The following is a 27,673-nucleotide window of genomic DNA, read 5'->3' as shown; positions in this document are numbered from 1 at the left end:
AAAAAAGTGAACAAGTGGATTCTCTGTTGCGCATTGTTACACAATCTTATACTTCAACAAGATGATCATTTCGATTACCAACTTGAGGAATCGGAGCACGATATTAATGAGACATTACCTAGTGCACGAACTAATGAGGGAGAGGCAGTGCGACGAACAATTTGTGAAATGTTAGAATATGCAAACAATCAATAAATAAATTCGTATTATTTTAATTGCTTTTTAACATTGTAGTTTGAGCTGTGCTTATTTATTTATATTACAAGCACATTTTGGCAGCTTATTAATTATTTACATTTTTCAATCTTTCGTGTTCCAATCTTAATTTTTCCATCTCGACTCTCTCTTCTTTCTCCAGTTGTAGTTTCTGCAATTTAAATTTATTTTCCTCTTTTTCTCTTTCAAACTCCAGTTTTTGTGTTTCTAAGTCCACCTTTTTCTTTTGAATTTCAAATAATAGAGCAAATGGACTCGAGCTGTGAGCTCTCTTCAAATTTTTTTTGTTGCCGTTGTATTGTGTTGTGTGCGAATATCTGATGCCAATGAACAAGGCGGACTGACTTGATCCTCAGGAAATGTTGGAGAAATTAAAACAGATGGACTCACTAATGGACTTTCACTTCCTCTTCATTATTCTCCAAGGAGAACACTGGCTCTGAAGACTGATAGATTGCTGGTGGCTGGATATTGATGCGCCGTGCAAAAATTGCGTGTAGGTCATCATAAAATGGACAAGTCTTTTTGATGTATTCTTCTACACTGGTTAAATCTCCATTCTCAAGCAATCCTGCGCCCGTTTGGCTTTTCCGCTTGACCGCGGCCCAGGAACTTGTTTTAAGGTGTCTCATTTTTGTGCGCATATTATCCCATTTGATTGTGCATAAATTTGGCGAATTTTGCTTAATGCGATCATAAAATTTTTGAGCAGTTGGTTTCTAAAATAAGTTTGTAAAATGTAAACAAGCTAGTAATGGAAAATGTAAGAGCATTACCTCAAATTGTTCCGGATTAGGCTTCACATTGTCAAAGACAATCGTAAGCAAATCTCTGGTTTGCTGTTCACTCCACCGAAAAGTGCCATTAATGCGTAATCGTTTTTTCTATAAATATATAAATAAACCAATTGATTTTAAATATTAACAAAATAATATTACAAATGTGTCTACTTACGTCTTCCATTTCAAAGCAAATAGCGAATCGCGCGTTTTTGCTTAACAGCTGATAATGATTTGCGACAAATTGCCACGGATGCCACTGAAAATAGTCTAGCAAAGTTGCCACTATATCGCAAACTTAATTGCATGTAAAAATGAACAGCTGATTTGCGACTTTGCCACCTTGCTAAGTTTGCAATAAATGCCATATGTTTGCAACATTACACGAGTACCACTAATATTTCATGTTGTGTATGCATCTGGGTAATCTGAATATCGTCGAGGTATTCCTGCTAATCCTAACAAGTGGTGAGGGAAAAATGTTAAATTTACTCCATGAATATAATAATAAATTGACTTTTTAATCATCTAGGATTTATATTTAATCCAGTAAGTAAAGAATTTCAGTAAATAAATCCAGCTATTTATAATTGCGAATACTGCTCCTATAGATAATACATAGTGGAAGTGGGCTATAACATAATAGGTATCGTGTAAAATAATATCTATAGATGAATTAGCAAGTATTACTCCGGTTAATCCTCCTACTATGAATAAAAAACAATTCCTCAGGCTCATAATATTGCTGGTGAATAATTTAGTTGAGTTCCATGAAGTGTAGCTAATCAGCTAAAAATTTTAATTCCCGTTGGTACAGCAATAATTATAGTAACTGATGTAAAATATGCTCGTGTATCTATATTACGTCTATTCCAACAGTAAATATATGATGAGCTCGTACGATAAATCCTAATAATCCAATTTCTATTATTGCATAAATTATTCCTTAAGAACCAAATGTTTCCTTTTTACCTGATTCTTGACTAATAATGTGTGAAATTATATCAAATCCAGGTAAAATTAGAATACAAACTTCTGGGTGTCCTCCTCCAGCAGGATCAAAAAATGATGTATTTAAATTTCGATCTGTTAATAATATTGTAATTGCACCAGCTAGTACTGGTAAAGATCAAAGTAACAATAGTGCTGTCAATACTACAGCTCATACAAATAACGGTATTCGATCAAATGTTATGCCAGTAGATCGTATATTAATTACTGTTGTAATAAAATTTGCTGCTTCTAGGATTAATGAATGAGAATTGAAAAAATGGCTAAATCTAATAATGGATAATGGAGGATAAACAGTTCATCCTGTACCAGGTCCGTTTTCTACTACATACATATACTACTTACTAGTAATAGTGTGAGAGAGGGTGGTAATAATCAAAATCTTATATTATTTATTCGTGAGTGCTCCTAATATTAAAGGTACTAATCAATTTCCGAATCCTCCAATTATAATAAGTATTACTATAAAAAAAATTATTACAAATGCGTGAGCTGTTACAATTACATTATAAATTTGGTCATCTCCAATTAAGGCTCCTGGGTGTCCTAATTCAGTTCGAATTAGAATTCTAAGAGATGTTCCTACTATACCAGCTCATGCTCCGAAAATAAAATATAATGTTCCAATATCTTTATGATTTGTTGAGAATAATTATTGTCGCGATTAAGAATTTAGTAAATAAATAGATTTAACTAAATTTTTTACTATTGGTTGATTGATTAAATGGCTGAAGATTATGCGATAGATTGTAAATCTATTTATAAGAATAAATTCTTTTTAATCAAAACAAATTTACTAAATAAATAGATTTAGCTTTATAGTCAATAATGACATTAGACTGCAATTCTAAAGGAGTAAATATAATATTACTAAGGCTTAAAAGATTTGACTTATATTTATAGCTTTGAAGGTTATTAGTTTATTTTAATTTTATAGTAAGTAAAAATAATCTTTTAATTTCAATTAATTAATTCTATAATTATTTTAATTACTAGCTGACCCGGCGAACTTCGTACCGCCGTATCGTAGCAATGATGCACTACTTTATTTTGTATAGCTGACCTATCTTAGGTATGAGTACCTATTCAATTTGAACTGGAATCTATAATATCCTCCATAATTTCCTGGTCTCGCTATACCTGAAAAGGACTTTACTAATTTAATTAAATAAAAAACAAAATATATTTTCATAATAGTGTTTATTCCATAGGATTCAATAATTTCACTAATAATTTTACAAATCGCTATTGAACAACTTGGCATTTTTAAGTAAACACTGAGCTCAATACCACGCGCGAGTTATGTTTCCAATTATGAGGAAACCTTGAGTTGCGGCTATTTAGTTTTGGAGTTCCTTTCCTTTATTAATTAAAACCAAATTTTTCACTTGATGTTTTTCAAAATTTTATTTATTTTAAATTTGAAAAGGAGTTTCAGCGACTACTACTAGTCGCCCTCGCTGTTTGGCCACAACTGCCTTTACTTAAATTTTTAGGTCTTAAATATAGCCTCAGAACATACATATTTAGATCGTAAATATATGTGTTCGTGATACTACTCAGCACCATCCAAATAATCTACTTTTGTTTAGACTTGCAACATAGTTGCAATTGTTTTACTGTCTTCTCTTATTTCACTCAAGTATGTTTTGCATACTTGAGTGTTGACACCAGTATGTTTGTTTATCTGCATATATGTATGACTTCACGTCATTCATATATGCAATGAACGGATTACATTTAAGCATATACATACATATGTATATTTATATTTCTAACTCTAAAGTGCTGAGTGGCATTCCTAAGGTTCATTTTACAATCATAAATTTCTATTAAAATATGATTGTTTTCTTTTTCATAACTTTATACTCATTTTACAATCATAAATTTCTATTAAAATATGGTTGTTTTCTTTTTCATAACTTTATGTGTGGGAGCGGGGCCATTCCACATAACTCCCCTACCGTTAGAGTTAGAACTCTCCTGAGTTCTTTCATTTACAAGTACATTTTGTTTGGGGTTAGTTTCCATTAACATAATTCCCCCTTCATTATAATTTCTTTTATTTACAATTTTTACTTTTATATTCTTCCTTTTCCAATATACAAATATTATAATCAATAAGAGCAATAAACATATTGCTATTGTTACATTCATACCATATGAAACATTTTTATGGTATTTTAATTATTTAATTTCTTTAATGTTTTCCATATTTTTTTCTTCAATTATTTCTATACTATCATTAAAATGATTATTTATTGCTATTTGCTTATTAACAGTTTCAATAATATTATTGTCATTTTCTTTTTGTACTTCTAAAAAAAAATTAATCAGTATCTCCATTATGGACTATGATACTAAACCTATCATCATTGTAATTATTTTCTGTGTCCAGATTAGGTATGCTCGCAAATTTTTGTGGTATTTTTATATTAGACCTTGGTGGACAGCAGAGCTCTCTGAGCTTAGGGCCTCGTGCAGGCGCCTCTTTAATAGGGCTAAAAGAATTAAGTCTCCCTCAGGATGGGAACTGTATAAAGTAGGACTTGGAATCTACAAGTCCGAAATTAGGAGGGCCAAGAGGGACTCTTGGAGGAACTTCTGTGGAAGCGTGGAGGGCTGTCATGAGTCTTCAAGATTCAGACGAATACTCACGAGGAACTCGGCTCCCTTGGGATACCTGAGGGATGAATCGGGACGATGGGCGATGAGCGGCGAGGAATCACTAAAAATGCTTCTCGACGCTCATTTTCCGACGAATCCGGTATCCAGCAGCACCAGCTTAGGAAGTACACCAATCTGTCTTCAGAACCGGGGCTGGCTGCTGGATGAGCACCGCTTGGCCTGGGCCATTGGCTCCTTCGGGCCCTTCAAGTCACCTGGTCCTGATGGCATCATACCTGCCCAACTACAGAAATCTGTAGGGGTATCATGCCGCTGGCTGAGCCCTATCTATGCGAGCTGCATAGCCAGGGGCTATATACCGGGATCTTGGAGAGCTGTGAGGGTTGTGTTCATACCCAAGGCTGGCAAGAGCTCACATGTCTCCCCTAAGGACTTTAGGCCAATCAGTCTCTCATCTTTCTTGCTGAAAACCCTTGAGAGGTTGATTGACCTACACATAAGAAGCGAAATTCCTCGGGGGCGTTTGTCGCACACCCAACATGCTTACTGTAAGGGCAGATCAGTGGAATCTGCTCTGCACACAATTGTTAAAGATATTGAGGAATCTCTATATCAGAAAGAACTCGCAGTTGGCGCCTTCCTCGACATCGAGGGGGCTTTTAATAACGTCCTCCCGGAGGCAATCACGAAAGCTCTGGGTAGGCTGGGGGTCGGAGCCGACCTTTCCAGATTTATCTCTCTCCGCCGGCAGGTGAGCAGAGGCACGCCGCAAGGCGGGGTTCTCTCACCATTCCTCTGGATCATTGTTATCAATGACTTGCTGGAGGAGCTGGTGAGGAGGGGCTGTAGGGTGATTGCCTACGCGGATGATGTGGCATTAATTGTTAGAGGAAAGTTTATAGATACCCTGTATGATTTAATGCAGGGATATCTGAACGTAGTTGTTCGATGGGCAGCAGATTGCGGCTTATCAGTGAATCCTCTTAAGACGGAGCTCGTCCTTTTCACGAGGAAATACAAAATACCCAGAGCTCAGCTCCCCTCGATGGGGGGCGCTCCGCTGGTGCTTTCTGACAAGGTGAAGTACCTAGGTCTAATCCTTGACAGTAAGCTGACGTGGAAGCCCAACATTGAGGAGAGAGTAAGGAAGGCAACAATCGCCTTGTATGGGTGCAAAGGCGCAATTGGCAAAAGGTGGGGCCTCTCGCCCAGAGTTATATTCTGGCTCTATAATACCATAATAAAGCCAATTCTGTTATATGGAGTCACTGTCTGGTGGAACTCACTAGAGAGAATGACATCAGTCAAAAAGCTAGAGAGAGTCCAGAGGTCTGCACTCATTGGAATCAGTGGGGCGCTTCGAACTACTCCTACTCTGGCGCTTAACGTAATGTTAAACGTGGTACCTATAGACATCGCAGGCAGAATTGCCGCTGCTCGTACCGCAATCAGACTGAGGGGCTTGGGCTATAAGCTTAACCTCACATATGGGCACTCAAGCATCCTCAGAAACTTTGAGTTCGTCCCCTCGTCGACGGACCAGTGTGTGCCTTCGCTAAGTCCAAGTGGAAGTTTCTCCACCCATATTCCACCAAGGGAGGAGTGGACCGGGGGCAACATCTGGGGACAGGGCCTCGTTAACCTGTTCACGGATGGCTCGAAGTTGGACGGTAGGGTTGGAGGAGGAGTATTCTGCAAAGAGCTCCCCATCAAACTCAAATTCAGGCTACCGGATCACTGCAGTGTGTTCCAAGCAGAGGTGGCCGCAATTAAAGAAGCAGCTGACTGGCTACTTACTTGCGTAACAACTGTTAAGAGGGTAAATATTTACTCCGATAGCCAAGCGGCCATCAGGGCCCTAGGCTCTATTATGGTGCATTCGAAGCTGGTCAAGGAATGCCTGGTCTCACTCTCGATTGCATCAGAATTCTTCGACATAAAGATAATTTGGGTACCTGGTCACAGTGACATTGCAGGAAACTGCGAAGCCGACGAGCTGGCCAGACAGGGGACCTGTGAGGCAATGTGCCCGCGAAGGGAGAGGATCGGGATCCCCTTGACAACCTGCGCTCTACTCCTGGAAGGCTGGGCTATGCACCAACTCAGCGAACGCTGGGCAAGTACACGAACGTGTAGGGTCGCAAAGTCCTTCTGGCCACGTTTGGATAGGTGGCGTTCGAGGGATATCCTGGGAATGACAAAATGTCCTCTCTCAAATTTCGTGGGCATCATCACGGGGCACTGTCCGCGAGGTACACATGCCGTGAGACTCGGAATCACTTCGAGTCCTTTTTGCGACAGCTGCATGGAGGATGAGGTGGAATCATCTCAGCATATGCTCCTTAGCTGCCCTGCCTTCGCGGGACTAAGATTCAAGTATCTTGGTTCTCATTTCTTTTCTGCGCCTGCTTATATAGCAGGTGTTGATAACAAAAATCTGATGAACTACATCAGCAGCATAATGAGGTTAACACAACCGCGGACTAGTCACCGTTCGTAGTCCACAATCACTCACCACTCCCCCATCCCTTCCCTTCCTCCCCCTTCTCTGTCCTTAAATGGTATCACAAAGGACGAACCAAACTATTTCGTCCAAGTGGGCCCTACTCTCTGGGCAACCATTATAACCTAACCTAACCTATTAGACGGATGAACGTTTTGCAACGGATTAATTCGGAAATATGGTTGGTCCTTATGTCTTACTCTTTTGTAATGTTTTATGGGTCCTGATTCTCTGTTTTCTGTACACTCTTCTCTATTGCTATTATGTTTTGCTATTACTTTTTCTTTTGCCAAATTAATTCTATCTTGTAATATGGATGGACAAATGCTATCTTTGGCGAACCTTGGAGAACATTTGATGGTTGAGTGATATCGATCATTATAGTTCGCTATAACGATCTGCATCCTCATTTCCGTTGAAAGACTTGTATCATCAATTCCTGTTAATTTCTCCAACAGGGTTGAGTGAAGTCTCTCAGTGTCTGCGTTACCAGTGTGATTATTGGGTTTTGTTAAATGGACCTCAATATTTTCAGTATTTAAATATTGTATCAATTGCTCTGCTCTAAACTCATTATCCATTATTACTTTCTTCGGTTTTCCGAATTTTGCGAACTGTTCTAGCAATATAGTTTTCTTTGACCTCCAATTCCTATCAGTTATTATACATATATGCTGCTGCAAATTTGGTCAATTTATCTATTGTCGTAACAAACGAATGTTTGTTGAAATGAAATATATCAATATGGCTAATTTCGTTTTTATCCGTAGGGGTTTCTGTCAAATTGAATTTAGGTTTTATAGGTTTTCTATCATATTTTATTTGTTGGCATTTTTCACAGTTATTTATTATTAACTGAATATGCTCCCTGAATTTAGGATAAAATATTTTGTCTTTCAATGTGTTGAATGTTTCTGCAATGCTACTGTGCATCGACTCCTTACTGTGATACAAAGAGATTTGTCTATGCAGTTCTTCTTCCTGCGATATCTCTGTTGCTCTTTTTGTACATTTTATGAATTCCAGTTTGCTATTACAGGAGAACATGGACATCAACAACAGTTGAATTCTATGATAATCTTGCTCTTCAACTTCAGAAAATATTCCTACTTTGCCTTTCCTAATGTGCCTTTCAAATATAGTTCTTAATATGTTTTCACTATTCAGTGGGTCAACCTCAATTATTTTCCTACCATGCGATATCTTAATTTCAGCTTCAGGGCTATATGTTATTATAATTTGTGTCTTATATTTATTAACAATCTCTTCTTTAATAGCAAAGTGCTCCAATAACTCTTCCTCTGCATAATGTATCGTATCGGACATTTCAAAATTCGATTCTTTATCATTATTTTCATTTATTTTCGGAGCATTCTCAATTCTACTCAAAAAATCTGCGACCACATTATTCTTTCCTTTCACATATTCTATTTCATAATTATATTCTTGTAATTTTAAAAGCCACCTCTGGTGACGTTGTGAAAATTCTTTACCCTTGTATTTATTATTTAAATACACAATTGGGCAGTGGTCAGTGACTATTTTAAATTTATTTCCATATATGTATGGTCTGAAGTATGTGATTGCATAAATAATAGCTAGAAACTCTTTATCGATGGTAGCATAATTTTGCTCATGCTTGTTAAGAGTTCTAGAAATATAGCATACCGGCTGTCCTTGTTGCGACAGCACTGCGCCAATAGCGTAGTCACTTGCATCTGTTGTAATTGAAAATTCTTTATCGTACTCTGGATACTTAAGAATCGGATGGGAAGAAATGAGATATTTGAGATTTTCAAAACTCGAAATATATTGCGGATCATTGGGGTTTATTTTACCCCCTTTCTTTAAATATTTAATCATTGGGTACGCTATTTTTGAATAATCTTTTATGAATTTTCTGTAATACCCTGTAGCTCCTAAAAAGCTTTTTAATTGCTTTTCAGTCCTTGGTACCTTTAAATCCAAAATTACTGCAATTTTCCCTTTGTTAGGTTTTATTCCGTCTTTGGTCAACGTATGACCTAAGAATTGCGTTTCTTTCTTTAAGAAACTGCACTTATCCGCTCGAATTTTTAAATTGTGTTCTTGCAGTTTTGAAACAATTTTTTCTAAAGAAATCAAATGCTCTTCCAATGAAGTGGAAAATATTAAAATGTCGTCTAAATAGACAACACAAATTTTATTTATGTAGTCTCTCAATATGTTATTCATTAACCTTTGAAAGGTAGCCGGGGCGTTTTTCAACCCAAATGGCATTCTGACATATTCATACAAACCTAGTGGGGAAACAAAGGCTGTTTTTTCAATATCCTTAGATGCCATTCAAATTTTATGGTAACCTTTTGCAAGATCGATAGTGCTAAAGTACTGTGCTTTGCGCAACTTGTCTAAGATTCCCATTTGGCAAGGGATACTTATCGTCAATGGTTATTTGATTAAGCCTACGATAATCAACCACTAAACGAAACCTTTTATTTCCTGACTTATCTTCTTTTTTTGGAACTATTATAATAGGAGAGCTATACCTACTCCTGCTTTTTTGAATTATACCCTGCTTTTCCAATTCTTTAATTTGCCAGACCGCCTCCTCTTCATGTTTCGGAGGTAACCTATAAATTTTTGAATTAATTTGTTGGTTTGTGATTGTCTTTATTTCATGGACCACTGATTTTGTATTAGTCAGTGTGTCCCCATCTTTAAAAATTAATTTTTCATATTTTTTTAGCAATTTTTCAACTCCTTTACGTTCATCTGATTTTAGATGATCGAGTTGAATATTTTGCAATTTCCCAGACTCCAATGCATAAACCTGCTCTTGGATCGTCTTTGAGAGGAATGGTATTTTTACACCATTAAGGAGTTCAATTTCCTCCTTTTCTATATCAATTACCTTGACATTTTTAAATATAAAGTCATTTCTCAACAACAAATCGTATGGTTTATCAAAATCCATCTTCACCCACTTTATTCTAGCATTGGCAACATATTGAAACTCTGATGGGCACGGAGAACTAACTCTTTCATTTGTGCCCTTAATATTACCATTTAAGGTACTCACTATTATCTTATTTCCTTCAATAACCGGTAATCTATTGTATATTCATCGAAAGTTTTCTTCTTCAGAATAATAATTGTAGATCCTGGATCCAGCAAAGTTAAAAAATGTTTATTGAATAACGTCTTTATTCTGACCACCCGAGGCTAGTTTGTAAAAAACTCTTCGTTTGTGTTTATAGCCTCTCCTTGACTCGCAGCATCGACGTCCATTGGTTGAGGCCCATTTGAACGCCTTGTCTGCTGAGATGTATTAAGTCTATTTGGAGTGTTTTGTGGCCTATTGTTTAATTGTTGGCTACCTTGCCTATAATATTGGCCTTGTTCATATACAGGACGGCCATTTGCCTGTTGCGAATTACTTTGTCTATTATATTGTCGTGAAAAATTGGGTGCACGGTAATTGTTTTGAGTAGCGCTAGTTTGCGAACGGCTGCTATACCTGCCTGAATTATTGGCTTGCGAATTGTTGCCGTTATTATGCTTAAATTGGCATTCTGTCTAATGTTATTATTATTATAAACAGGGCGAGGACTAAAATTTCCAGACTGCCTGTTTATATTTTTGGATATGAGCATTGGATTCAGATTTCCAGCATCCAAGCCAATAAAATTGTATATACAAGCCGACATCTGCGGCCATGACACTATGTTTCTTATGGTGCAAGCAAACGTACCTGCCGCCAATTGTTTTATTCTTTGAATGAGCATTCCCATGAATATCTCCTTCATCGCATCACCATTTTCACTTAAAACACTAAATTCGGTGATATTATCAATTATATCCCTAGCTTTTCTATTAAGTTCACTTATACTTCCTATTTTTAAATGTGTAATGTCGTTCGTTATCGACATTTGGTCTTTAGTTGACCGAAAATGCTGCTTTAACTTTGTTTAACACTCCTCCCAATTTTCTGGTGGGGTCAGAGAAAGAAAATTTTTTGCTGATCCTGATATCTTAAGATCGAAAACTACTCTATACACCAGATCCTGTTGCTCTGGGTAGTCCCCCAAAATCCTATCAATTGTTTGAATAAAATAGGGCAACTTCTTTGTGTTGCCTTCAAAAGGATGTTGATATTTTAAGTCTTTCTCCACCTTTTGTCTTAAGGTGGTTCTTTGATATATAGCATTTTGCTGCAATAGTTGCGTTATCGCTACTAAACAAGCCTCCATATTTTGGGCCATTTTCTTTTCGAATCAACAAAAGGAGCGAGAAAAAAAATATATATTTTAAAATTCAATTTTTATTATTAGCGATTTGCTTTTACCGAACTGGCATATATCACATGCCTGATTATTAGTTTTTGCTTACTTGCTTCGAAAAAATTTCTTAATTGAGCTCTAGGCTAACAACTTCATGACGTATGAACATTTTTAGTGTGCACAAACATTAAATACACTTGCTCTGTTTTTCCCCTGCATTGGGGTTATTTCCACATTATTAAAAACGTTAGACCTATTTTTATTTATACGAAGGTTATAGCCCGCATATCTATTCATCATGATCCTGAATCTTGTGGCACTAGGATCTACCTCCGTGAGGGTTGGATATTGAATCATACTCTTATCTTGGCGTAAATTACTGTATGTCAATTTTTTTTTTTTTTTTTAATTAATTATAAAACTCTTTTTTTCACATTTTCTTCAAATTTGCCACATTTTTCTATACTTTCTTCATATTTCTCGTATTTCCCAATTTTTTGTAACTTTTCTTTATATTTTCTGCATTTTCTTCGTATTTCTTATATGTTTAATATTTTCTCCTCATATTAAATAAATTTTTCACAAAATTTTTTTTTCACTGTCATTTTCAATTCAAGTATCCTAACTTTTTGCAAAATGTTAAGAATAACTTATTATATTCTATATATGTATAACCAGCTACTTACATAGACTACGAATACCTTTCGCCAATGGATGGATCAAAAACTTCCAGGATCTCCACTCTGCTTGGTTTTCACTTTTTTTTGCTGTGGTTTGGTAAATCTTTCCGGAGTGCTCGCTGGTACGTGTAGAAATGGTTGTTCTGCTGCTGTTGTTTTGCTGCTGTTGTTACTGCTGTAGCTTCCTGTATTGGTTTTTCTTGGTCTCACTAACGTATTCTTTAATTGTTGCTTTCTGCTTCTTTCACTGCTATTTCATAGATCCGTAACTTGACTGTTTCACTGCTGTTTCATAGATCTGTAACTCGACTGTTTCAATGCTGTTTCACAGATCCGTAACTCGACTGTTTTACTGCTGTTTCATAGATCCGTAACTCGACTGCTTCACTGCTGTTTCATTTACAGTGCAGCTTAGATTTTTATGTGTAAGTATATTAAATCCCTTCCTTCTTTAAAGATCCACATTATTATATATACTTTTAAATTTTCACTGAAATAAGCAGCCGCCGTAGCCGAATGGGGTGGTGCCAGTTACCGACTGCGCCAGCTATGTTGTTTACCGACTGCGCCAGTTATGTTTCCAATTATGAGGAAACCTTGAGTTGCGGCTATTTAGTTTTGGAGTTCCTTTCCTTTATTAATTAAAAACAAATTTTTCACTTGATGTTTTTCAAAATTTTATTAATTTTAAATTTGAAAAGGAGTTTCAGCGACTACTACTAGTCGCCCTCGCTGCTTGGCCACAACTGCCTTTACTTAAATTTTTAGGTCTTAAATATAGCCTCAGAACATACATATTTAGATCGTAAATATGTGTGTTCGTGATGCTACTCAGCACCATATGTTTTGCATACTTGAGTGTTGACACCAGTATGTTCATATATGCAATGAACGGATTACACTTAAGCATATACATACATATGTATATTTATATTTCTAACTCTAAAGTGCTGAGTGGCATTCCTAAGGTTCATTTTACAATCATAAATTTCTATTAAAATATGATTGTTTTCTTTTTCATAACTTTATACTCATTTTACAATCATAAATTTCTATTAAAATATGGTTATTTTCTTTTTCATAACTTAATGTGTGGGAGCGGGGCCATTCCACATAACTCGCGCTCTAGAAAGCAATAGAATAGTCTCTGTATCCTTCACTGCTTCTCTCTACTCTAATGCTTTTTGATGAACTATATTTTTAGTTTTATGTTCTGGCGCGTAAATAAATAATGTTGATGGTTTTCCGACACGGGAACAGGCGACGTATAATGTGAAAAACATGGATTTTCTAGGTTGATGCCACATACACTTAGCGACTGCCCTTGCGATTTATTTATTGACATTGCAAATGCAAGCCGCACTAGAAACTGTAAACGCTTAAAGCTGAATGGCATGTCGTTCGGTATCATAGGGACGCGTGGGATTAAAACATCTTCGCCTTTGTACTTTCCTTTTAAAATTGTGGCTTCGATGACATTGTTCAACAATTTCTTCACCGTAAGCCGGGTGGCATTACACAGACGTGGCTGGTTTATGTTCCGTAACGTAATAATTACTGATCCGATTTTTACTTGCAGATTATGAGGTGGTAAGCCGGGAAATTCCAGCGAATTTAAGAATTCTGTTGGATAATTGACAACTTCATCTTCATTAGTAACGGAATCAACTGATTTGTAATTCTTCAATTCGCCAGCTATTTTCTCTTGAATCTGAAAATTCATTTCGTTCACATCAACATTTTATGCGGCCAATATAACACGTTCGCCTAACCAAACGTGATTTACGTAATTTTGAGCAATGTTTGGGAAAACCATCTCCATGAGTTCGGTCTTTGATTCACAAAAGTTACAAAAATTGGTAGGGAATGTAATGTATCCAGATGATGTATCAACAGCAATATTACCATTACCAATATCGAGCAGTTGTTTGGAAAACACTTCTCCAGACTGGTCTTCCTGCAATTCGACTCTCATGTTTATACTCAATTTAAGTGTTTTAATGTATTTCCATAAAATGGACGACTTCAAACATGCATTTGGTTCATCAGCTGGCGTTGAGCGTGGAACAACTGGTAATATTTGTCGAAAATCACCTGCCAATAGTATCATTGCACCACCAAACCGGTTTTTGTTATTTCGTAAATCTTGCATTGAGCGATCTAATGACTCCAAAGAATTTTTGTGTGCAATCGGGCATTCATCCCAAATGATCAATCTGGTTTGCTGCAGCACTTTCGCCATGGCAGAATTCCCCGAAATGTTGCAAGTTGGAGTTTCATTTATTTGAAGGTTCAACGGCAACTTGAGAGCTGAATGAGCTGTTCGACCGCCTTCCAACAACGTAGCTGCAATACATGATGAAGCTAGGGCTAGTGCAATTCCATTTTGCGATCGAATCGTGGCCAAAATTAATGACAACAAAAATGTTTTCCCAGTTCCACCAGGAGCATCTAAAAAATAAAATCCGACAGTTCCATCGTTCACTACTTTCATGAGCGTATCGTAGGCATATTTTTGTTGTTGATTTAAAAGGGGAACTGTTCTATCAACCATTTCTCGTAATATTTCGGAATCGTATTGGGCTTCGCGTCTCAATTCTTGATCAAATGAGTTGTGCATTGGGCGATTGGGTGCTATCATTCCTATTTGTGTTAATACTTTGTTGCTAAGCATCAAGCACATGTCCTCAATTAAAATTAATGCTTCATTGTGAATTTCTTCGTTCATTTGTAAATCTGCCTTCGATGTTCTAAGACGCATCTGATGCAATATATCTTCCGCCATATGATCTTTGTATTTATGCTATAAATCAGTCGGTGTTGATGGGAAGCATGTAGAAAATTACAGAAAATAATGTTCGTATTTGTATAGCATTTGACGAAATCACAGCATCTTCGAAAGTGTGGTCCCAATGAGTGTCATTCTCTAACAATCCTAAATGTTGACAGGCTTCTCTGTATGTGCCACTCAATACACCATTAACTGTTCGCAGATGTTGGAATGATGTTGGACCACGAACATTGACTAACAGTAAACGCAAATAAAAACACTCATCTTGACTGGGATGGATTGCATAGAGACGGCCCAGTGCATCGGTGGAAAATACTTGTGGATAACCTGGAACTGGCTGTCCTCGTTTTCGCCGTTGGAATTTTTTTGATGACTGATTCCAGGTATAATATCTTGGAATTTCGGAGTAAAGTAGCGTTCTGGCAAAATCATCATGCTGGCACATTTCAAAGAAGCTGGTTAATGTTGTCGATGGTGGCCTGTTAACTCGTTGTAATACGTTTGCATCTGTAAAATACACCCGTTGACCATTTTCCAAATGTACGGCCAAGTGAACAACAGTAGGGTGTCGTTCATGTATAAAAATAAAAATAATTAATTGGCGCGTACACTTCTGTTAGGTGTTTGGCCGAGCTCCTCCTCCTATTTGTGGTGTGCGTCTTGATGTTGTTCCACAAATGGAGGGGCATACAGTTTCAAGCCGACTCCGAACGGCAGATATTTTTATGAGGAGCTTTTTCATGCCAGAAATACACTCGGAGGTTTGCCATTGCCTGCCGAAGGGCGACCGCTATTAGAAAAATGTTTTTTTGTTAATTTTGCTTTGACCGAGATTCGAACCAACGACCTCTCTGTGAATTCCGAATGGTAATCACGCACCAACCCATTCGGCTGCGGCGGCCGCCGTCGTTCATGTATAGAAAACGAAAATATACGACACATGCCTTCGTTACTACTAACATAGCGGCCCATTTGATATTGAGTGACTTCATCATTTGAATTTTCGGCAGCAACTCCGAAGACAGCCATATCACTACCTTTGTTCACATACTTGCAAATGTATTTGATAGATTTTACGGAATGGCAAAATTCGACGTTTATGTGTGCTTTATATGCCTTGCATAACGAAACAACCCAACGATTATCAACTTCAATGTCCTGTCGATTTACTTTGACTATTGTTGACTTTCCTTTGTCATCAATGGATCGGTGGCGATAAAGTGGATATCCATCATTTCCAGTAATAGTTTCTGCTACTAATTGTCTTGGGTAGCGTTTTGAACATTTTCCTTCAACCATACACGGAGAAATGGGATTTAGTATTCCACATGGACCATGTATCATATTTTTTGTAATAACCTCATGTAACAGTAGGTCTTCATTATAATCGGGAATTTCTGCTGATATCACATGATCAATTTCATTCGGTCTGTGCATGTCGGTGGTATGTGGTAATCCGCGTTTTTGCCACTCAACTGAGTACATCCAACAGCGCGTCTCGCCGAACACGCGATGCTTAACAATAAAATCCATGAGTGATTTTAATTTCATTTTGAACACCCTAGCAGTGATATCGTGGCGATCAATGGGTGATTGGCTAGTAAATAATTCTTGTTGAATTTCTGTCCACTTTGGATTGCATGTGAATATGATAAACAAATCTGGTGTGCCATAATGTCGTACATAGCACATAGCATCTTGAGCATATTCATGCATATGACGCGGACTTCCGACGTATGTTGCTGGGAGAATAGTTGTTCTGTCAACATTCTGTGCATTTCCATCAGCATTAATGGTATCCCGAAGATGAATGTATTCCTCGGAACGGAGTTTTGCCTGGTTCAACCTGATAAATGTCAATCGTTCAGTTTCAACTTTCACATACATATCCACCGCATATTGGTGAAATAGACGCCGACATTTTGAGATGTGATTGTCCTCATTTTCCCGAACCATCAGTCTGTATGAATAATAATTCATTGAACTAACTTTTTTGTTCGTGTCAGCACCTGTAAACAATTTTTTGTGTTAATAATATAAATTTTAAGTTAGTCGAGTCGAAGGACTTTTTTAACAAAACATTCAGTTGTTATAGAATACGAATTGAACACTGTTTCGATATGCTGAAGGAAAGGTTTGGGAGTTTAAAAAGTTTAAGACTTGAAATTAAAGATGCAAATGGCATGAAAAAAGTGAACAAGTGGATTCTCTGTTGCGCATTGTTACACAATCTTATACTTCAACAAGATGATCATTTCGATTACCAACTTGAGGAATCGGAGCACGATATTAATGAGACATTACCTAGTGCACGAACTAATGAGGGAGAGGCAGTGCGACGAACAATTTGTGAAATGTTAGAATATGCAAACAATCAATAAATAAATTCGTATTATTTTAATTGCTTTTTAACATTGTAGTTTGAGCTGTGCTTATTTATTTATATTACAAGCACATTTTGGCAGCTTATTAATTATTTACATTTTTCAATCTTTCGTGTTCCAATCTTAATTTTTCCATCTCGACTCTCTCTTCTTTCTCCAGTTGTAGTTTCTGCAATTTAAATTTATTTTCCTCTTTTTCTCTTTCAAACTCCAGTTTTTGTGTTTCTAAGTCCACCTTTTTCTTTTGAATTTCAAATAATAGAGCAAATGGACTCGAGCTGTGAGCTCTCTTCAAATTTTTTTTGTTGCCGTTGTATTGTGTTGTGTGCGAATATCTGATGCCAATGAACAAGGCGGACTGACTTGATCCTCAGGAAATGTTGGAGAAATTAAAACAGATGGACTCACTAATGGACTTTCACTTCCTCTTCATTATTCTCCAAGGACAACACTGGCTCTGAAGACTGATAGATTGCTGGTGGCTGGATATTGATGCGCCGTGCAAAAATTGCGTGTAGGTCATCATAAAATGGACAAGTCTTTTTGATGTATTCTTCTACACTGGTTAAATCTCCATTCTCAAGCAATCCTGCGCCCGTTTGGCTTTTCCACTTGACCGCGGCCAAGAAACTTGTTTTAAGGTGTCTCATTTTTGTGCGCATATTATTCCATTTGATTGTGCATAAATTTGGCGAATTATGCTTAATGCGATCATAAAATTTTTGAGCAGTTGGTTTCTAAAATAAGTTTGTAAAATGTAAACAAGCTAGTAATGGAAAATGTAAGAGCATTATCTCAAATTGTTCCGGATTAGGCTTCACATTGTTAAAGACAATCGTAAGCAAATCTCTGGTTTGCTGTTCACTCCACCGAAAAGTGCCATTAATGCGTAATCGTTTTTTCTATAAATATATAAATAAACCAATTGATTTTTAAATATTAACAAAATAATATTACAAATGTGTCTACTTACGTCTTCCATTTCAAAGCAAATAGCGAATCGCGCGTTTATGCTTAACAGCTGATAATGATTTGCGACAAATTGCCACGGATTCCAGTGAAAATAGTCTAGCAAAGTTGCCATTATATCGCAAACATAATTGCATGTAAAAATGAACAGCTGATTTGCGACTTTGCCACCTTGCTAAGTTTGCAATAAATGCCATATGTTTGCAACATTACATGAGTACCACTAATATTTCATGTTGTGTATGCATCTGGGCAATCTGAATATCGTCGAGGTATTCCTGCTAATCCTAAGAAGTGGTGGGGGAAAAATGTTAAATTTACTCCATGAATATAATAATAAATTGACTTTTTAATCATCTAGGATTTATATTTAATCCAGTAAGTAAAGAATTTCAGTAAATAAATCCAGCTATTATTGCGAATACTGCTCCTATAGATAATACATAGTGGAAGTGGGCTATAACATAATAGGTATCGTGTAAAATAATATCTACAGATGAATTAGCAAGTATTACTCCGGTTAATCCTCCTACTATGAATAAAAAACAATTCCTCAGGCTCATAATATTGCTGGTGAATAATTTAGTTGAGTTCCATGAAGTGTAGCTAATCAGCTAAAAATTTTAATTCCCGTTGGTACAGCAATAATTATAGTAACTGATGTAAAATATGCTCGTGTATCTACGTCTATTCCAACAGTAAATATATGATGAGCTCATACGATAAATCCTAATAATCCAATTTCTATTATTGCATAAATTATTCCTTAAGAACCAAATGTTTCCTTTTTACCTGATTCTTGACTAATAATGTGTGAAATTATATCAAATCCAGGTAAAATTAGAATACAAACTTCTGGGTGACCAAAAAATCGGAATAAATGATGACATAAAATTGGGTCTCCTCCTCCAGCAGGATCAAAAAATGATGTATTTAAATTTCGATCTGTTAATAATATTGTAATTGCACCAGCTAGTACTGGTAACGATCAAAGTAACAATAGTGCTGTCAATACTACAGCTCATACAAATAACGGTATTCGATCAAATGTTATACCAGTAGATCGTATATTAATTACTGTTGTAATAAAATTTGCTGCTTCTAGGATTGATGAATGAAAAATGAAAAAATGGCTAAATCTAATAATGGATAATGGAGGACAAACAGTTCATCCTGTACCAGGTCCGTTTTCTACTACTTACATATACTACTTACTAGTAATAGTGTGAGAGAGGGTGGTAATAATCAAAATCTTATATTATTTATTCGTGAGTGCTCCTAATATTAAAGGTACTAATCAATTTCCGAATCCTCCAATTATAATAAGTATTACTATAAAAAAAATTATTACAAATGCGTGAGCTGTTACAATTACATTATAAATTTGGTCATCTCCAATTAAGGCTCCTGGGTGTCCTAATTCAGTTCGAATTAGAATTCTAAGAGATGTTCCTACTATACCAGCTCATGCTCCGAAAATAAAATATAATGTTCCAATATCTTTATGATTTGTTGAGAATAATTATTGTCGCGATTAAGAATTTAGTAAATAAATAGATTTAACTAAATTTTTTACTATTGGTTGATTGATTAAATGGCTGAAGATTATGCGATAGATTGTAAATCTATTTATAAGAATAAATTCTTTTTAAGCAAAACCAATTTACTAAATAAATAGATTTAGCTTTATAGTCAATAATGACATTAGACTGCAATTCTAAAGGAGTAAATATAATATTACTAAGGCTTAAAAGATTTGACTTATATTTATAGCTTTGAAGGTTATTAGTTTATTTTAATTTTATAGTAAGTAAAAATAATCTTTTAATTTTAATTAATTAATTCTATAATTATTTTAATTACCAGCTGACCCGGCGAACTTCGTACCGCCGTATCGTAGCAATGATGCACTACTTTATTTTGTATAGCTGACCTATCTTAGGTATGAGTACCTATTCAATTTGAACTGGAATCTATAATATCCTCCATAATTTCCTGGTCTCGCTATACCTGAAAAGGACTTTACTAATTTAATTAAATAAAAAACAAAATATATTTTCATAATAGTGTTTATTCCATAGGATTCAATAATTTCACTAATAATTTTACAAATCGCTATTGAACAACTTGGCATTTTTAAGTAAACACTGAGCTCAATACCACGCGAATTTTATAATTGATTTAAGAAAAGGGGTTTTTAAAAAATGCAAGACAGTTGTTTGACTTTAAGGTTTCAGTCACAGACTAACTTTATTAATTAATTTTAGGTTTAACGAAAGCTTACAACTGTATACATAATTGCTTATTCAACATATTATATTGCTTAATAACAAAAATGCTTATTTATTAAAATGCTTATTTTATTAAAATGCTTATTTATTAAAATGCTTATTTATCAAAAATGCTTATTGATTTAAATGCTTATTTATCAAAAATGCTTATTTTTGAGTTCAATGGAATATTGGGAAATCAACGGAAATGATATCGTATTACTTTCCTGTTGTTTGGTTTATTTGACTGATAAATTCTGCAAACTTATCATTTTCCTTTACCTGTCTATGTGCATATGTAACTACTCCCCCTTTTAGATTAGAATTCTCCTTAATTCGGGTATTTAATTTAATAGTTATACGTTTGTGTTTATTGATGACAACAATGACAGTTATTAGAATTATGATAATGCTTAGTACATTGCAGATATGTGAGATTTTACTATGAATTTTCAATTTAAAAATGTTTTCTATATTTGATCTATTTTCCTCCAATATTTCATCGAATGTAATTTTTTTCGTAAAGTTCCGAATGTCTTCATATTTTACACTTTCAATATTTTCTTCTATGTTTTCGATATAATTTGAAAAATAGTAGTCACTAATTTTAATTGAACAATTATTATATCTTATTATATAGTTTCCGTTCATAATTGGTTTCTCTTTATTACATGTTTGATTCATTTGTAAATTTACAGCATTTTTAACAATAATCGTTTTTACGTCTATGGCTAGAATTTCAAGATCCTTATTTCTGGTGAGGTGACAGTTTCGTTTTAATATACAGTGTTTACTTGGTTTCAATCTTTTTAAAGATTTATTTTCTTCAAATAATAAAGTTTTATTTGCATAAATGAATATTTCTTCTATTTTTGCTTCTATTTCGTTATTTTCTTTGTTAGGTATTGGAATAACCTTTCTTATTTTTACATATTCAAAGTTTTTAGGTATCTTAATGCCGAATATTAGATAGGTGTTATAATCAATATTATATTTTACTATTTCTTCACTAGTTAAAATATTTGGGTGTAATATTCCATATTTGGCTGATACAACATTTTCTTGTATTTGCTCAATTTTACTTTTTAATAACTGAATCTTTGTATACTGGTCTAAGTATAAATTTTGTTTATATTCGTCATACATAAATTTATTAATAGAATTAAGTTCTTTTTCAATTTTTACTCTATCACTTTTAACAATTTCTTTGAGATGCTCTATAGCTGAACTGAAATAATTGTTTATTTTGATTTGTTGGTTCAATGTGTCATTCGTCTGTAAAAAGTGCGTTTGTATATTTTGTCTATCGTCTTCGTCCATTGTACCAAAAAACCATTTTGACATACTACCTATTGCATTAATTAGTCCGCGTTTATTTCTAGTTTTTACTGGCATGAGCGTTAGTAACTTATTCCTTATGTCTAACAACTCTCGTTGTAGTGTCTCTTTATTTTCTAATTTCATTAATATTATATTGTCCGTCATTTCGTTGATAATAGTTTCTAGTTTGTAAACGTCAATCATGTGTAGTACTATGTCACTACACTTGGGTATTTCTTGGTTTCTAATTTGTAAATCTATAAATCCGGTTTGTTCCGTTAGTTCCGTCAAAGTCATTATACCTTTACATTGTCGTATCGTTAGTATTATTGCTATCATCATGATCCATGTCTGTAAATTTTAAAGGTCGTTTAATATTGCTTGGATGGACTTTATCTAATTTGTGTTTTCTGTATTTGGGTTGTTCCTTGTGTCTAACTGCCTTGTAATTCTTTATAAATCCTTCTGTTCTTTGTTCTGTATACTCTTCTCTGTTTCTATTTAGTTTGTCAATTGTTTTTTCCTTTATCTGTTCCAAATTTCTTCTTACAACATCTTGATTCACTTTATTATTATGTACCTCATAAGGAGTGAATTTTATAGTAGAATGAAACCTATCATTATAGTTTCTAATAGCTTTTTGTATTAAATGTTTAACTGATATGCCCTTGTTTAATTTATGTAACATTCTAAACTTTTCAGAAATGGTATTATGGAATCTCTCAATGTCCGCATTGCCAGTGTGACTCACATTAAATTCGTTGTCAGCTATTATCTTTTTCGGTTTACCTATTTTAGTGAAATAGTCTTCCAGTTGTTCAATGATAGTAATATGATTTCTGTCGTTTAAAGAATATGCTACTCCATACTTTGAAAATTTGTCTATAACTGTTAGAAAGTGGCAACTCTTCATGACATAGGTATCTATATGAATAATTTCTCCCTTATTTGTGGGTGTTTCCGTGTGAAAGAACTTTGGTTTGATTGGTCTTCTATCATATTTAATTTCCTGACAGGTCTCACATTGATTAATAACTATTTGTATTAGTTCCAATAATTTCGGGTAGTAAATTTTATTTTTAAGCTGGTTATATGTTTCTTGGATACCTGAGTGCATGCTTTCTCTAACATGATATAGCGAAATTTGTTTAACCGCTTCAACTTCGGTTTCGATATCTTGTGCTCTTATTGTGCACTTTATAAACTCTATTTGTTTATCGTTGGAATACATTTCTATTAACTTTTCCTGAACTATGTTATATTTTCGTTCCGATATTTCCGAGAATATTCCTACTTTTCCTTTTGTTATGTATTTCCTGAAGATTTCACTCATCCTGTTGAAATCGTATTCGGATACAAAAATTATTCTTTTTCCATGTAGCCTTTTTAATTCCTCTATCTTGTTGTTTGTTAGAATAATTTGTGTTTTATATTTGTTAACTATCTCGTCTTTAATATAGAAATGATCATTTAAGTTTTCTTCAGCTGAATGGACCGTTTCCATCGACACATCGTCATCTAAATTGTCGATTATATTTACGTTACATTCATAATCTTCTAAATTTTGTAATGACTGTGCTTTGCTGGTATTTTCACCCTCCTCCTTAACTTTAATAACGTCCTCGTTATTCTCTATTCTGCTTAAAAAGTCTGCTACTCTATTTTCCTTTCCTTTAATATATTCTATATTAAACTGATATTCTCCTAATTTTAATAGCCATCTTTGATGTCTCGGTGACATATCTTTACCTCTATATTTTGAATGTAAATATTTTATTGGTTGATGGTCTGTTACTATTTTGAATTTCCTCCCATACAAGTATGGTCTAAAATAATTCACGCTCCACATAATAGCTAAAAATTCTTTGTCAGTTGCTGAGTAGTTTTGCTCATGCATAATTTGATGCATCTGTGGTAAGTGTAAATTCTTTTTCAAAATTTGGGTATCGCAAAATTGGATGCGAACTGATCAATAGTTTAAGTTTTTCAAAAGCCTCTATATATGTGGGATCTTTTACATTAATTTTTACGCTCTTTTTTAAATATTTTGTAATGGGCTGTGCTACCTTGGCATAATCTTTAATGAATTTCCGATAGTAGCCAGTAAGTCCTAAAAAACTTTTTATTTGCTTCTCAGTTTTAGGTAATACAAGATTTTCAATTACTTTAATTTTATTTGGGTTCGGCTTCATGCCGTCTTTTGTCAAGATATGCCCTAGAAATTCCGTTTCTTTCTTTAAAAAATTACATTTGTCTATTTGTATTTTCAAATTTTTATATTCAAGAACTTTAAATATGTCCTGTATTGCATTGATGTGTTCACTTAATGATGTGCTAAATATTAAGATATCGTCCAAATATACGACGCAAGTTTTGTTTATATAGTCTCTTAAAATTTCGTTCATTAGCCTCTGAAATGTGGCTGGTGCGTTCTTTAAACCAAATGGCATTCTTATGAATTCATATAACCCATGTGGAGTTACAAATGCCGTTTTTTCGCGATCTTCAGTTTTTACTAAAATTTGGTGATATCCTTCTGCCAAATCTAACGTAGTAAAGTATTGAGCTCTTCCTAATTTATCTAAAATTGAGTCAATATTTGGAAGTGGGTATTTATCGTCTATTGTAACTTCGTTTAGTTTTCTGTAATCTATTACCAAACGGTATTTCTTTTCACCTGAATTATCTAGTTTTTTTGGTACTACTATTAGAGGGCTTGAATATCTGGAGTGACTTTTTTGAATTATGCCTTGTTCTTCCATATCTTTAATTTGTTTTCTTACTTCTAATTCATGTTGGGGTGGGTGGATATCGATATAATTTTGAATTGATCTGTTGTTGAGTTGTAGTTTTGATTTCATGTTGAATTTCCGTAGTGTTAGTTAATTTATCGCCTTCTTTGAATAATAAATTATTAAATCGTTTTAGTAATTTTGTGATTTCTCTATGCTCTTCTGCATTAAGATGGTCTAATGATAATCTGTCTAAACTTAAGTCAGTAGTTTCAAGGCTATGAATTTGGGTAAAATTGAATGGGTCATTTAAAAAACTGCATTCCTTTTGGTTTAAAATTATTTTCTTTTCTTCAATATCTATTTGTGCATTTAGAAAGTTTAGTATATCCATGCCAATTATAAAATCGTATTTTCTTCCTTTGAGTGGAGTTGCTTTCCATCTCACTCTTGCGTTGCTGGGAAGATTAAATTCTGTTGGTGCTACTGTGCATATTTCATAATTTATCACATCTTTGTTAGTAATTGTGCTGAATCGTATTGGGTCTTTTAATTTTATTTTAGTAAAGTCTTTTATTTCACTATTAACTAAACTTAGGTTAGCTCCTGTATCTATCAATGCATTATAATTTTTATTTTCTATTCTCATTTCTATTTTTGGTAAGCATTCCGAGGCTGTTTCAAAAAAAAAATTGAATTGTTGATTTCTCCTTGATTTTCAGATTATCCATAGCTTTGCCTAGATAATTGCAAGCGATTTTGGCTGCAATTATGGTTAGGGTGTCCTGCATTTGGGGATCTATCGTAATCTCTTTCCACATTATCTATTTCCATTGGTTCTCCTCGATTTTCCCTTATTTGCTCTAAGTTATTGCCTCTATAAAATTGTTGATTCCTTCTTCCTTGACCTGAATTGTTATCTTTATAAAAATTTTGATTATTTCGCCTTACTTGACCTGAATAATTGTCTCTACTTCCCCAGTTTGGTGTAGAATTTTGATTATTCTATCTTCTTTGGTCTGAATTGTTCTCCCTATTTCCCCAATGATTTGTAAAATTTTGGTTATTCCACCTCTTTTGGCTTGAGTGATTGTCTTTATTACCTTCGTGGGAATATTTTTCACGCTGTTTATATTGGTAATGTTTTTATTCTGTTTAAACTGTTCGTCTGTTCTTCTAAACTTTTTGAAATCTGTCCGGATGCAACTGTCTTCATATCGTCGTTTTGTCATTATTTCTAATATTGTATATAAGTCATGTTCCTCATATATCTTGTCCAACAATGTCCCCTGAGTGGTTTCTTTTAAGTTGTTCACCAGTACACTATTTATATTAGATAAATCTATACCTGCATCTCCTTTATAATATACATTCATTTCATCTGCCTTATACTTAATTTTTTGGGCTTCTGTTGCCAATTCACTTACCGTGTTTGCTCGCAGGTTGCAGATTTTTCGATATATTTCGTAAGGCTCCACGTCTGGCTTGTAACGAAGTTTAAGCGCCTTCTTTATTTGACTCCAGTTGTCCGGTTGAGGAATGTTGATGACTACGTCCTTTGCTTCACCTTGAATCACTCTGTAGAATACTGCTTTTGTCGCTTCTCTTCGCGTTCCTTCGTCTTGAATAGTTGATAGCACATATTCGACACTGCTCATGAAGGAGTTGACTGTTACTTCGCCTGTTCCCGTAAATGTCGGAAGGTGAGTAATGTTCTTCATTATTCTCTGTAGGTCGTTGTCATTGGTTGCGTGCCGTTGTTGTAGTTCGATGTACGCCTGTGTTAGCTGTTCCAATTGCTGTTCTCTCCTCGCCAGTTCTTCCACTATATCCTCTGGCGGCATCCTTCCTTGAGCCTGCTCCATCTTCCTTCTTTCGTCAAAACTTTGCTGTCTTCTGCTAATTTTTTTGATTGTTGGTTTATCAGCTAGCTTGTTTGCTAAGCTGATGGTTCCCTTTGTTTTTATGTTGGTGGTGTCTACTTTATAAGTATTCACTGCACTGCACTTTTTATGTTAGTGGTGTCTACTTTATAAGTATTCACTGCACTGCACTATTTGTGTTTAGTGGTGGTAACTAGTGTTCACTGCACTGTAGTATTAAATTATAGTGGCGTTCACTTTGTAAGTGTTCACTGCACTATTTTTTTTTTTTAATTATACCCTGGAGGGTCCAGTCAACTCCTGAGTTGGCTACGGATTCGCAGGATTAGTATGGGTATTATAGTGTTTATAATTTTTTGTTCCCGTTATTTCGTATCACTATCCTTTCATTACTTTTTCGAAAGGACAACCGACTGCGCCAATTTTATAATTGATTTAAGAAAAGGGGTTTTTAAAAAATGCAAGACAGTTGTTTGACTTTAAGGTTTCAGTCACAGACTAACTTTATTAATTAATTTTAGGTTTAACGAAAGCTTACAACTGTATACATAATTGCTTATTCAAAATATTATATTGCTTAATAACAAAAATGCTTATTTATTAAAATGCTTATTTTATTAAAATGCTTATTTATTAAAATGCTTATTTATCAAAAATGCTTATTGATTTAAATGCTTATTTATCAAAAATGCTTATTTATCAAAAATGCTTATTTTTGAGTTCAATGAAATATTGGGAAATCAACGGAAATGATATCGTATTACTTTCCTGTTGTTTGGTTTATTTGACTGATAAATTCTGCAAACTTATCATTTTCCTTTACCTGTCTATGTGCATATGTAACTCGCGCGAGTTATGTTTCCAATTATGAGGAAACCTTGAGTTGCGGCTATTTAGTTTTGGAGTTCCTTTCCTTTATTAATTAAAACCAAATTTTTCACTTGATGTTTTTCAAAATTTTATTTATTTTAAATTTGAAAAGGAGTTTCAGCGACTACTACTAGTCGCCCTCGCTGTTTGGCCACAACTGCCTTTACTTAAATTTTTAGGTCTTAAATATAGCCTCAGAACATACATATTTAGATCGTAAGTATGTGTGTTCGTGATGCTACTCAGCACCATCCAAATAATCTACTTTTGTTTAGACTTGCAACATAGTTGCAATTGTTTTACTGTGTTCTCTTATTTCACTCAAGTATGTTTTGCATACTTGAGTGTTGACACCAGTATGTTTGTTTATCTGCA

General features: G+C 34.7%; 1 pseudogene; it reads right to left on the bottom strand.

Moving 5' to 3' along the window:
- Positions 1-247: 247 nt before the first annotated feature.
- LOC129249856 (uncharacterized) lies at positions 248-26,389 on the bottom strand (annotated as a pseudogene).
- Positions 26,390-27,673: the final 1,284 nt, after the last annotated feature.

Source organism: Anastrepha obliqua, chromosome 6 (assembly GCF_027943255.1).
Source record: "Anastrepha obliqua isolate idAnaObli1 chromosome 6, idAnaObli1_1.0, whole genome shotgun sequence".
NCBI classification, from domain to species: domain Eukaryota; kingdom Metazoa; phylum Arthropoda; class Insecta; order Diptera; family Tephritidae; genus Anastrepha; species Anastrepha obliqua.
This window is presented reverse-complemented; position numbering and strand designations above follow the sequence as displayed.